This window comes from Bos taurus, chromosome 13, assembly GCF_002263795.3.
Source record: "Bos taurus isolate L1 Dominette 01449 registration number 42190680 breed Hereford chromosome 13, ARS-UCD2.0, whole genome shotgun sequence".
Classification (NCBI taxonomy): Eukaryota; Metazoa; Chordata; class Mammalia; order Artiodactyla; family Bovidae; genus Bos; species Bos taurus.
The window spans coordinates 25,746,359-25,758,656 of NC_037340.1; the positions used below are offsets into that span (position 1 = coordinate 25,746,359).

A 12,298-nucleotide genomic window follows, 5' to 3' on the forward strand; every position below is an offset into this window, starting at 1 on the left:
TGATCTTCGTTTTCTGAATGTGGAGCTTTAACCCAACTTTTCACTCTCCACTTTCACTTTCAAGAGGCTTTTTAGTTCCTCTTCACTTTCTGCCCTTAAGGGTGGTGTCATCTGCATATCTGAGGTTATTGATATTTCTCCCGGCAATCTTGATTCCAGTTTGTGTTTCTTCCAGTCCAGCGTTTCTCATTATGTACTCTGCATATAAGTTATATAAACAGGGTGACACTATACAGCCTCGACGGACTCCTTTTCCTATTTGGAACCAGTCTGTTGTTCCATGTCCAGTTCTAACTGTTGCTTCCTGACCTGCATACAAATTTCTCAAGAGGCCCTAAATAGCACCTACCAATATTCCATCTGACTTCTCTCATATCCTCCCATTTCTTTACCCCCAAGCCCCTTAGAATAGATGTTTTGAAAGGCTTCCCACCCTTACCCCAAAAGAGCTTCTTCAGAACACACTAAGGTGGGGAGTTCAACTGCCAGCTGAATGATGCCCGTTTCTCTTTGATTCAAGCCTCTACAGCCTCCAGAGTTGGCAGGGAGCTTGGAGTTCAAGGTTTCTGGGAGATTCTGCTAGGTCTGCCTTCCCAAGAGCAGCAGCTCTAACTGAATCCAGAGAGGAAGCAGGTGGAATGAATATTCTAAGCTTTTGGAAAATCTCCATGGCATAGGGGGCAAAGATGAAAAAAAATCATAATTTCCCATCATTTATTAAAAAACCCCTATGAATATCTATTATTCATTTTCCTGGAGGGCATTTCATAGTTTATTAATATCAAACATAACACATGTCAGAAAAATAAGCAGTTGTCTATTTATAGATTTTGCCGTTCTTCCAGCAGTTACAGGAGTTGGCTTAACCTAGGTATGTAAGTATCAAAATAAACCTTGGGAAAAAATTAAGCTGATTCATTTGGTGAAATTTTCCTCCTTTCAGCCTAATAATTCTCAATACATCAACACATCTCTAGATTCACAGTATGTTTCAGTGGTCACAATCTTGGGCTCTGGAGTTGAACTTGGGTTTGAATATTAGTTCTATTACAAGCTGTTTGACCTTTGGCATGTTACCTCACAGCCCAGGTCTCACTTTCCTCATCTGCAAAATGGGTATAACAATGTTACCAACTGTTATTCATTTTCCCTCTCCTACTGAATCAATTAAGTTTGGAGTCTTCTTCATTCCATTTCGTCCTTTCTATTTGCTGGGAAGGTATACATAATATACACTGTATTCTTATTCTTTCAGTGGTTACACCTAAACTTTAACAGGCATACCTAACTGAAATTCTGTAAATCATAAACCTCTCTATACTTCTCCTAAACCATAGAAAACCTTAGAATGCTTTTACTCTGGTCTTTTAAAACTGAGTATGAGCTGGTATTTAATTCCATCTTGATTGTTTTCCCATAAAATGGGTCATAGTCAGTACTATTATTTCACCAATTATTATTTGAACCAATCTTTGCTGATTTACCTACATGCCTGTCAATTCATTTGCATTATGTTTATTTACCTGGCTTCAATTTCCTTTTTACTAAAATGTACCCTAAATATACTAAAATAAACTAGGAGGTGTTTTCAGCCAGCATCTATTATCAACAAACTCTTCTGGAAGGTGACCCCTGATGTCTATAGCCAGCCCTCACACTTGAGTTCGAGATCAGCTCGAATGAAAATCTAAGTTACCAGGTATTTTCTCTCAGAATGACGATGTTACTACACCATGTCTTCTGATTTCTGCTGTTGCTTTTGAGAAGTCTGTTGATAGGACAGGGGGGAATTTAAAATTTTTTTCCAGTTACTTTCATGATCTGTTCTTTGACTCTGGGGTTTTGCCTTTCAGGTTCACCAGATTGTGTCTACGTGTGGTCTCACTGGATATGTGCTTCCTGGATATTCATGTCTCTCATCAGCTCTGGAATATGATTAGGCATTACCTTATCAAAAATTACCTCTCCTCAATGTCTCTAGTCTTTCCTTATGGAATTCCTAGGTAACATCTTTTGTATCTTCTCACTCAACTTTTCATGTCTCCTATCCTCTCCTGTATTTCATCTCTATCCATGCCACTTCCTGGATAGTTTTTTTCAGATCTATCTTCCAGTTAAAAATTCATACCCATAAGAACTTCAATCTGCTGTTTATCCTATTATGTGAGTCACTTTCTTATCCATTCAATCGGTATCTTTCTCACTGCTAGACATTCTGTTCTTTCCCATCCAAAAGTTCTCATTTATTTTTTCTTCTTGTGTTGTCTTATCTTTTATTTAAATCCTTTTGTTTATGTCTTTAGTCAAATTAACTATAACTATTTTATATTGTCTTTCACATAGCTTGCTTACCTATTTTTTGCTATTTACTTTGCCAGCCGCTGATCTTGCCTGTGAAAGATTGCTTCTATACATCTTTCGTGCTTTGGGTTTGTGAGCTCAGGTTAAGTGAGGTATATCTGTAGGAATCTGGCTAAAGTTAAGGTATTTCCTCCACAGAGGTTTTCCACTTGCTTGTATCAGGCGTCTTGAGGATTTTGTGGTCTGAGACCAATTTTAGTATTAAGTTTTCTGGTTGGAGTTTCCCAGATGATACAGGTAAAGTAAATGAAAACCTCAGACTCACATGTGGTACAGATTCATGTTTAAAAGTTCTCACAGGATATTTACTTTCCCCTCTAGGGCAGGCCAAGAATGACAAGCTAGCTTCTTAGGGTCTCCCATTACTAGAGGATGGATTTTTTTTTTTTTTTTTCAGCAAGGGCATATATTTTTGAAGGCAATGGCTTTGCATGAGGGTCTCATCTAATGTCCCATCTGATACAGGTCCAAGGCTTTGCCATCTGTCTCTGCATGGAGGTTAAAGTCAGATTACTAAAACAACTCCCAACCCCTCTCCTAAGAGCCCTGGTACACATTTACGCTTAGATTCTCAAACTCTTCATTTCTGCCTTGGATATCCCCTACCTTCTGTGAACTCCAGTAAGCATTTAAAAGGCTTCTTAGGGACTTCCCTAGCGATCCAGTGGTTAAGACTCCACGTTTTCACTGCAGGAGGTTGTGGGTTCAACCCTCTGTCTAGGAACTAAGATCCCATGTGCCACGATCAGTAAATGAATGACTAAAAATTTATTATTATATTCACCTAGTATTATTAGATGTTTGTAGCAAGAGAATTTTCCAGTTGTTTATTCCATAAAACTGCCACAATTAAATTTTTTGTCTGGGTTGTTAACCTATTTGAATGTATTATTTTGAGAAAAAGAAAATATTTTTTTAATGTGTAATGTAATGGTGTAACACAAATAAGTGCTCACATAATGCAGTGTTATCTTTGGGTTATTAGATCAGCTGAAAAATTAGGCCCCTCAGATAAATAAATTCTTTTGAGAAATAACTGAAATTAGATTCTTTGCTAAATAAAATAAACACTGAATACTCTCACAAGTTTTGTTGATCTTTTAAGAGAAGCTACAAAGTATAGCCTCTTGTGGGCACATGGAATGTGATACATGCAATAAGTTCTCTCTCTCATGCAACTTCTGGATTCTCTCAAGTAATGTCACCATTTCTTAAAGGCAAATTATTGCATAATGACAATAATAACTGTATATATGAACTTAATATTTGTCTTATATATTTTTAGAAGAAAAATACAACCAACTCCTTTAATAAATGTTAGCAAACATATTAATATCTCATGAAACAGTAAAATTTTGTGGAAAATGTGATACATTGCAAAGGGCACATGCTTGAGAAATAGATGGGTCTGGCCTCTGGTGCCTTTGCTACTATTTACTGGCTGTGTGACCTTATGAGTTAATTAAACTTTCTGAGCCTCTTTTTCTTTACCAGTTAAAAAAAAAAAAGCTGAGAGATAATTGGCAGAGTTACAGTCAGGATTAAATGAGATTAAATTAATTAATCTAGCAAGAGCTAAGTGAAAACTCCTGAAAAGAGGGACAGAGGAAAAACGAAAGAAGGGAAGGAGGAAGGAAACCTCGAAACATTAAGGAACCCAGGCTACCAGCGCCTTTCATTTCATTTAAAAAACAGGAGTCTGTGGGCCATGCTCTCCAATGAATTAGCCTAATGCTAAGTTCTAAGTAATCTTTGTCTAGATGGGTATCATTCAGCAAATTCATTTCACGTCTCATGGGAAGTGTAATACAACACAAAGACAAGTCAAATTGCCTTGAGACGTGTGACCCATCCATACCCCAGGAAGGTTCCTTAGTAAACCTTAGCGGAGGGCGTAAAACAACTGGGACCCCTCCTAGAAAAAGAGCCCCTCGAGTGACCTCCGAATGCCAACAGCTGTCACAAGGAGACACAGCCTCTCAGTAAACGGAACTTCCAACGTTTTCCTCAAACAAATAAAAGAATCACAGAGTAGAAGCACAGGAGGGAGTAAACCTACATGATGCTTCTGCCCAGCACCCACAACAGCCTACAGAGTCCCAACTGCCCTCCAGGAACTTCTGAAGGAATGAAAAGAATACCTCAGTGGCCACTGTTTCTGCCAAGATGTTTTTAAGGTGTCTGCTCGGGATGAGTCGGTTTGGAGGTATGTGGGAGCACCAGACACCCTCAGAGGAAAATGAGTTAGTCCTGTTTCTCTTCCTTGGTGGTGTTATTAGCTTGGGCTTTTAACAGGTCTCTGTCCTCGGGACTGTGGAGAGAGCTCAAGTGTGGAAAGGGGTGGTCAGCTCAAGACTAATCTGAAGGCACTGAATCCATCTCGGGATGAGGACAGCTTACGTGCTGTGAGCAGAGAAAACTGGGCTGTTTGCCTCAGAGCCTGGTCTATGAGCATGGTTTTCCATCCATTTCTGAGAGGGTATTTAATCAGGGGCAAAGCTTGCTCTGAGTGAGCAGGCAGGCTTTTATGTGAGGTGATCGATCAGGAGATGATCTGCGTCACCTTGGTGATGGACAAGAGGAAGGACATTTTGTAAGAAGGGAAGAGGAGAGATGCCACAGTTATGCTTGGTTGCTACATGATTTAAAGGTGGGACAAACACTAAAATGTGCTGTGTTTAAGAACCGATGCTGGCGGGAAACATTTAAAGTCTATTCTCGCCTTCCTCCTTCATCAGAACCCTGGGTAGGAGCCTCCACAGCATGATCCCCAGGAAAAATAATGTTGATTTGAATATATCTGTTCATTGCTTTAAAAAAAAATTTTTTTTGGCTGTGCCACACAGCATGTGGGATCTTAGTTCCCTGAAAAGGGATCAAACCTCACCCCCTACATTATAATCGAGAAGTCTTAACCACTGGACCAGCAGGGAAGTTTCGGCAAGATTATTAGTTTCAGCAAGATTGACCGTATTCTGGACCGTAAAACAAGACTTAAAAAATTTAAAAGAATTGAAGTCATACAAAGTACTCTTTCTGCAACAGAATTAAACTAGAAATCATACAGAGCTATCTCTGGAAAATCCCCCAATATTTGGAAATTAAACAGTAAGAAATAATCCATGAATGAAAGAGGAAGTCGCAAAGGAAATTTGAAAATAGTTTGAGTTGAATGAAAATGAAAACAATACAACAAAAATTTGATGATGTAACAGTTAATATCACATGACTGATAACAAGGCAAGAATATTTTCTTTCACTATTTCTATTCAGAATTGAACAGGAAGTCCTAGCCAGTTCAGTAAAGCAATAAAAAGAAATACACAAATTAGAAAGAAAGAAGGAAAACCATTATCTTCATAGAAAAACCCAAAAGCATCTACAAAAGAGCTATTTAAACTAATGAGAGTTTTGAAAAGTCAAGTGTTCGATACACAAAATTGCTATGTACCTGCAACAGACAATTTGAAATTCAAGGAAAAGTTTACCATATATAATAGTGAAACCAAGGGCAGTCATCAGTTGGATCCCTTAAACTATAACTTGCTTCATCCTGTAACTGCCTTTCCTGACTAAGCTCTCTTTAATTGTTTTGAAAATTGCACACCCTCCAAGGTTCACATCGCTTAGACAATAAATATATCACAAGACTCCTTTCAGCACCCCCTACAGATAACACCTCTGACACATGGCTTGCTACAGTACAGCTGTTCTTTCAGGGGCAGAGAGTTAGTCTTAACCAAGTCAAACCAGCCAAGATCCCCAACCCTTAAACTGGTCTAGTGGAAATACCTGATGGATGAGCTTTTGACATCACAGGACCAAAACCCCCACTCTCAGATCACTCTAACACACCATTCTCTGAGCATGCATCCCGGAAGGAACATGTAACTCCAACACTCCTTTACAGGACACCAATTACAGGTTATTCTGTAGACATCAACAACATGATTTTTAAACTTACATAGAAAGATAAACTTTCATAAACAGTTATGAAAAAGAACAAAGTTGAAGGACACATGCTCTCTGACTTCCAGACTTCTGTGCAGATACAGTAATCAAAACAGGGTGATACTGACCAAAGAATAAGCATAGAGATGAGCTGAACTCAATAGAGTGCTCAGAAATAGACCCACGAATATACAGTGAATTGATTTTCAATAAAAGATCAGAGGCAATTCAATAGAAAAGAATAGTCTTTTCATCAAATGATCTTGGAAAAATTGGACATTCACTTGCAAAAAGAAAAAAAAAGAAATCTTGATCTGTACCACATTAATAAATTAATGGCAACCCACTCCAGTATTCTTGCCTGGAGAATCCAATGAACAGAGGAGCCTGGCTGGCCATGGTCCATGGGGTCGCAGAGAGTCGGACGTGACTAAGGTGACTAAGCACGCATGCAAAAAATGAATTATACACCTAGATACACCTAGAAACCTAAAACTAGGAAACTTCTCAAAGAAAATAGAGGCTAAATCTTCATGACCTTGAATTAAACAAAGATTACTCATATACACAAAGATTTAAGCAAAGATTGCTTACAGACACAAAAATTATGATCTACAAAAGAAAAAATGATAAAGTAGAGTTTACAAAAATGTTTAAATTATACCCTTTGGGGAAAAAAGCACTCTAATGAAAACAAAAATAACAACCCACTGAAAGGAAAATATATTCAAAAACACATTAATAAAGGATTGGTAACAAAAATATGTAAGAAACTTAAACTCAATAATAAGAAACAACCCAATTTTTTAAATGAGCAAGATATTTGAATAAACATTTCATCAAAGAAACTGTATAAACAACAAAAAAGCAAATAAAAGGATGCTCAACATCATTATTCACTGGGGAAATGCAAATTAAAACCATGATGAGATACTACTGGTTATCTGAATGGGTAAAACAAAAAAAAGGAAAAAATAAAGAAATATTGACAATAACAAGTGTTGCCAAAAGTGTAGAGCAACTGGAACTCTCATATAGTCCTGGGAGGGGAGCAAAATTGTTCAGTCACTTTGGAAAATAGTTTGGTAATTTCTTATAAACACTCCCCATATAACCTAGCAATCTCAAGACAAATTTGCTCAAGAGAAACAAAGACATAAGTACATACAAAAACTGCATGTGAATATTTTGTTGTGCTGCTGCTAAGCTATGTCTGGCTCTTTGTGATCCCTACAGACTTCAGGATGCCAGGCTCCCCTGTACTTCACTGTCTTCCAGAGTTTGCTCAAACTCATGTCCATTGAGTCAGGGATGCCATCTAACCATCTCATCTTCTGCCACCCCCCCTTAGTAGCTTTATTCATAATCACCCCAGAAAGGAAACAAACCAAATATCCTTCAGCTGATGAATGATTTTAAAACTGGCGTATCCATACAATGAAATCCTACCTGACAATAAGAAATGCATTATTGGGACATATAACAACATCGATGACTGTGGTGATTTACATGACTATGCATTTGTTAAAACTCATAGAAAGTGACAGAGGTAAATTCTATTGCCTGTAAATTAGGCTCAAATAAACCTGACTTTAATTTTTTTAAGATTTTAGAAGATTTTACAATAAGGATCAGAGCCAAGCGGGGAAAAAAATCTTGTAAGAAGGAAGCACAGCTACTTAAACTAAGATGAGAGACAATTAAAGAGAGGAAAGATTTTCAAGAGATGAAACAAATAAATTAGAGTTAAGATGGCCACATGCCCGCCCCCCCCACCCGCCACACCCAAAAACAAAATCAAAAGACAATTTTATCCTGACCTCAGAAGTCATTAGGAAAATACAGAGTGTTTTAAGAAATGAAAAATTTACTAGCCATTTGAAAGCTGAGGCAACTGAGTCAAAGAAAGAGAACGGTAGGGTTAGTTCAGTTCAGTCGCTCAGTCGTGTCTGACTCTTTGCAACCCCATGAATGGCAGCATGCCAGGCCTCCCTGTCCATCACCAACTCCTGGAGTTCACTCAGACTCACGTCCATCAAGTCAGTGATGCCATCCAGCCATCTCATCCTCTGTCGTCCCCTTCTCCTCCTGCCCCCAATCCCTCCCAGCATCAGAGTCTTTTCCAATGAGTCAACTCTTCACATGAGGTGGCCAAAGTACTGGAGTTTCAGCTTTAGCATCATTCCTTCCAAAGAACACCCAGGGCTGATCTCCTTTAGAATGGACTGGTTGGACCTCCTTGCAGTCCAAGGGACTCTCAAGAGTCTTCTCCAACACCACAGTTTAAAAGCATCAATTCTTCGGTGGTTTTAAGATGCCCTCCCATCCCAGTCCCCAGGCACACACCTGTGTATAATCTCCTCCACTTACCTGTGGGCAAGACTTGTAAATATGATAGGAATTTACTCTCATGATTAGGTGATTAGTCAACTGACTTTGAGTTTATCAAAGAGAGTTTATCCTGTGTAGACCTGACCTAATCAGGGGAGTCCTTTAGAAAGGAGCAGGGCCCCACCGGAGGAGCAGCTCTCCTACCCTGCAATCAACAGCCTATGCTGTTGTCCACGAGGCAGGGACCCCAGGGCAGCCTCTCAGAGCTGACAGTGAATCCAGTCTAGAGTCAGCAGGGAATCAGGGGTTGAAATCTGCTAATGACCAGTGATCTTGGAGAAGGATCCCAAATCCTAGAAGTGATCAAAGCCCCAACTAACACCTTGATTTCTGTCTGGAAAGATTCTGAGCAGAGAACTTCTGACCTAGAGAAACTGTAGGACAATAAACATATGTTGGTTTAAGCCACTAAGTTTGTGGTTATTTTGTCCCAAAGCAAAGCAAACACAATTCAAAGCTAGTGATTTGGGCTTCCCTGGTGGCTCAGATGGTAAAGAATCTGTCTGCAATGCAGGAGACCCGGGTTCGATTCTTGGGTCGCGAAGATCCCCTGGAGAAGGGAATGGCAACCCACTCCAGTATTCTTGCCTGGAAAATCCCAAGGACAGAGGGACTTGGCGGGCTACAGTCCATCGGGTCGCCAAGCGTCGGACACAACTGAGTAGCCATGAAAACCCAGCACAGACTGGTAGAAGAGCGTTCTGTTGGAGATTCCCTGGTCTTCTGTTTCACTGCTCTTGATAACTCATTGTCCCTACAGGTTTTAGTTCTTCATATCTGGGCCCTGACTGCAGTCACCCAAGTACTAACGCCGGGGGGACGTCCTCACACAGATCTTCAGGGCCAAGAGCGATATCCAGAGCAGAAGTACATCTGTATTCACTGGACTTCCTTAATACTCTTTCTCCTCACATTTATTCATGAGACTAGGCGCCAGGAAATAACCACTCAACTTTATAGCCATAAAAGAAAGCATGAATCATTCCTGAAGCTTCTTTCCCTATATGAGCAATAGATAGGAGGGTGTCCCCGCCCCATCAAGAACATTATTTGAATGACAGGTTGTAGTATCTTGCAAATTAAAATAAAATACATCTTTCATTTTCATCACATTATTAGCTCTTTGCTTTTATAACACTGTTCATTCTAAACATCACATAATGAAAATGGAGTAAATCATAACTTACCCTGTAACTTTTTAGTCGGATGAAATCAACCTTCATAAAGATACATCAATCAGAGTTTCGACTGATGTTCTTCAGGTGTTCTACCAGGTCTGCACAGAACTTGTAGCCTCCTTTGAGTACACACAGGACCATAATGTCACAACATCCTATGTCTTTCATAATATCCTTAGCCAGCCGTTCAATTCTGAAAGAAGGGATTAAAAGACATATTAAAGTATAGACATCTCTGAGCATATTTGTTCCTTTCAAAAAAAAAAACTGCATGATGTACTCTACATATGTGATTATGCAGGAGGAAAGTGGAAAAGGTCTTGGGAGACCAAAGCCTCCAGATAAAGAAGCTTTGTTAACATCAGACAAAGAGAGAGTGTTCAAAACATATTTCTGATAACCATATCATCAGTGGTACATTTTTTCCCTCTGTGTCACAAAAAAAATGATTAAGGTGTAAAACATGATGTCAAAGATCATGAAGGCAATTATTTGATCACTACAGAGCCTGGTTGTTAGCTTTAACAAGGCTATGATGGTATGTGGTGATATTATATTCACTTTAAAAAGCAAAGAAAGAGGAAATGGAGAATGACTCACCCACCTGACCACGTTAGACGAGACTAGAGGAAAAGTCAAGCCCGCAGTAACTATCAAAAGAATAATATTTGTCTTTTATTTACTGAAGATAGCATGTTACCTATGAGAAAGGTGCCCCAGACACAAGAAAGCTCTGTGAAAAGTAAAAATCCAGGGAAGACTTGGAAAAGGCTGGAAATAATTGGGAGATTGGGGTGGACATATATACGCTATTGATACTATGTATAAAATAGATAACTAATGAGAACCTACTGTATAACTCAGGGAACTCTACTCAGTGGTCTCTGTGACCTAAATGGGAAGGAAATCCAAAAGAGAAGGGATACACACACATGCACACACACACAGTCGATTCACTTTATTCTACAGTAGAAACTAATACAACATTGCAAAGCAACTATACTCCAGTAAAAATTAATTAAAAAAGAAAAAAACGCCTGGCAATATGAATATGTTTGCCAGGCCCCCACACACATTCATCAGCAGAGAGTGGAAGCCTCACTATCTCAAGGTGTTTGAGAACAATCTCTAATCAATATTAGGCCGAAGACTAGGCTATTCAGACACAGGTGTGAACCCCAGTGAGCAAAACTTAAAAGGAAAAACAAGAAAAACAGATTGCACATCATCAACAGCTATGCACTGCTGGGGAGACACTCTTCACAGACAGGCAAAGACAAAAAAGGGAACAAACAACAAGAGTGATGAGTAATAAATAGTTACAAATATGGCAGAGATTAAACCAAGAATATCAATCATGACTTTAGTGAGCGGTCTAAAAATAGGCTTCCCAGGTGGTGCTAGAGGTAAAGAACCTGCCTGCCAATGCAGGAGATGTAAGAGAGGCAGGTTTGATACCTGTGTCAGGAAGATCTCCTAGAGGAGGGCAACCTACTCCAGTATTCTTGCCTGGAGAATCCCCATGGACAGAGGAGCCTGGCTGGCTATAGTCCATAGGTCACAAAGAGTCAGACACAACTGAAGCGACTTAGCATGCACAGCACGCACACATGGTCTAAAAACATCAATTAAAGGCAGACTGTCAGAGTGGATCAAAAAATACCCTAAGGTATGTTGTCCACAAGAAATTCATCTTAAACACAAAGATCCAGATAAAAGACCCAGATTAAACGGATGGAGAAAGATGCACCATGCAAACATAATCAACAGAAACCTGGACAAGCTACATCAATTTCAGACAAAGCAGACTTCAGAGCAAGGAAATCATGAGGAATAAAGAGCAACATTACTGTAATAAAAAGAGGTCAGCTCTCCAGGAAAACATAACAGTCCTTCATGTGTCTGCACCTAGCAACAGAGTGTCAAAAAACTGACAGAACTAGAAGTAGATGAATCCACTGATGTAGTTGGAAACTTCAATACCCCTCTCTTAGTACATGACAGATCCAACAAGGCAGAAAACCAGTAAGGATATAAAGGAACAGTACACCATATAACAGCTGGACCTGGTCGACATTTACAGAATACTTTACCCAACGTTCTCCTTAAAATACATCAGTAATGAAAAGACAAGCCACATACTAGTGGGAAATATTTGCAAAGCATATGTCTGATAAAGGGCTGTGTCCAGAATATACAAAGAACTCTTACAACTCATTTAGAAGACAAACAACCCAACTGCAAAATTGGCAAAAAACTTAAATAGGCACCTCTCCAAAGAAGATGTATGAACAGCTAGAAAGCACACTAATCATTAGGAAAATTTTAAACCACAATGAAACACCTTTATATATCCACGTTTTTGTTCTGTTGTCTTAGTCACTAGGTCATGTCCATGTCTTTGGCAATCCCATGAA

General features: G+C 39.2%; 1 protein-coding gene across 12 annotated transcripts in view; it reads right to left on the bottom strand.

The window, feature by feature from the left end:
• The window catches only part of LOC788520 (craniofacial development protein 2), a 138,688-nt gene that overhangs the window by 108,957 nt on the left and 17,433 nt on the right, over window positions 1–12,298 (bottom strand). For all 12 annotated transcript variants that reach the window (XR_009496810.1, XM_059892832.1, XM_059892831.1 and 9 more), the window contains one exon: window positions 9,891–10,074. The gene's annotated coding sequence lies outside the window, so the exon portion shown is untranslated. The remainder of the gene's footprint in view (window positions 1–9,890; window positions 10,075–12,298) is intronic.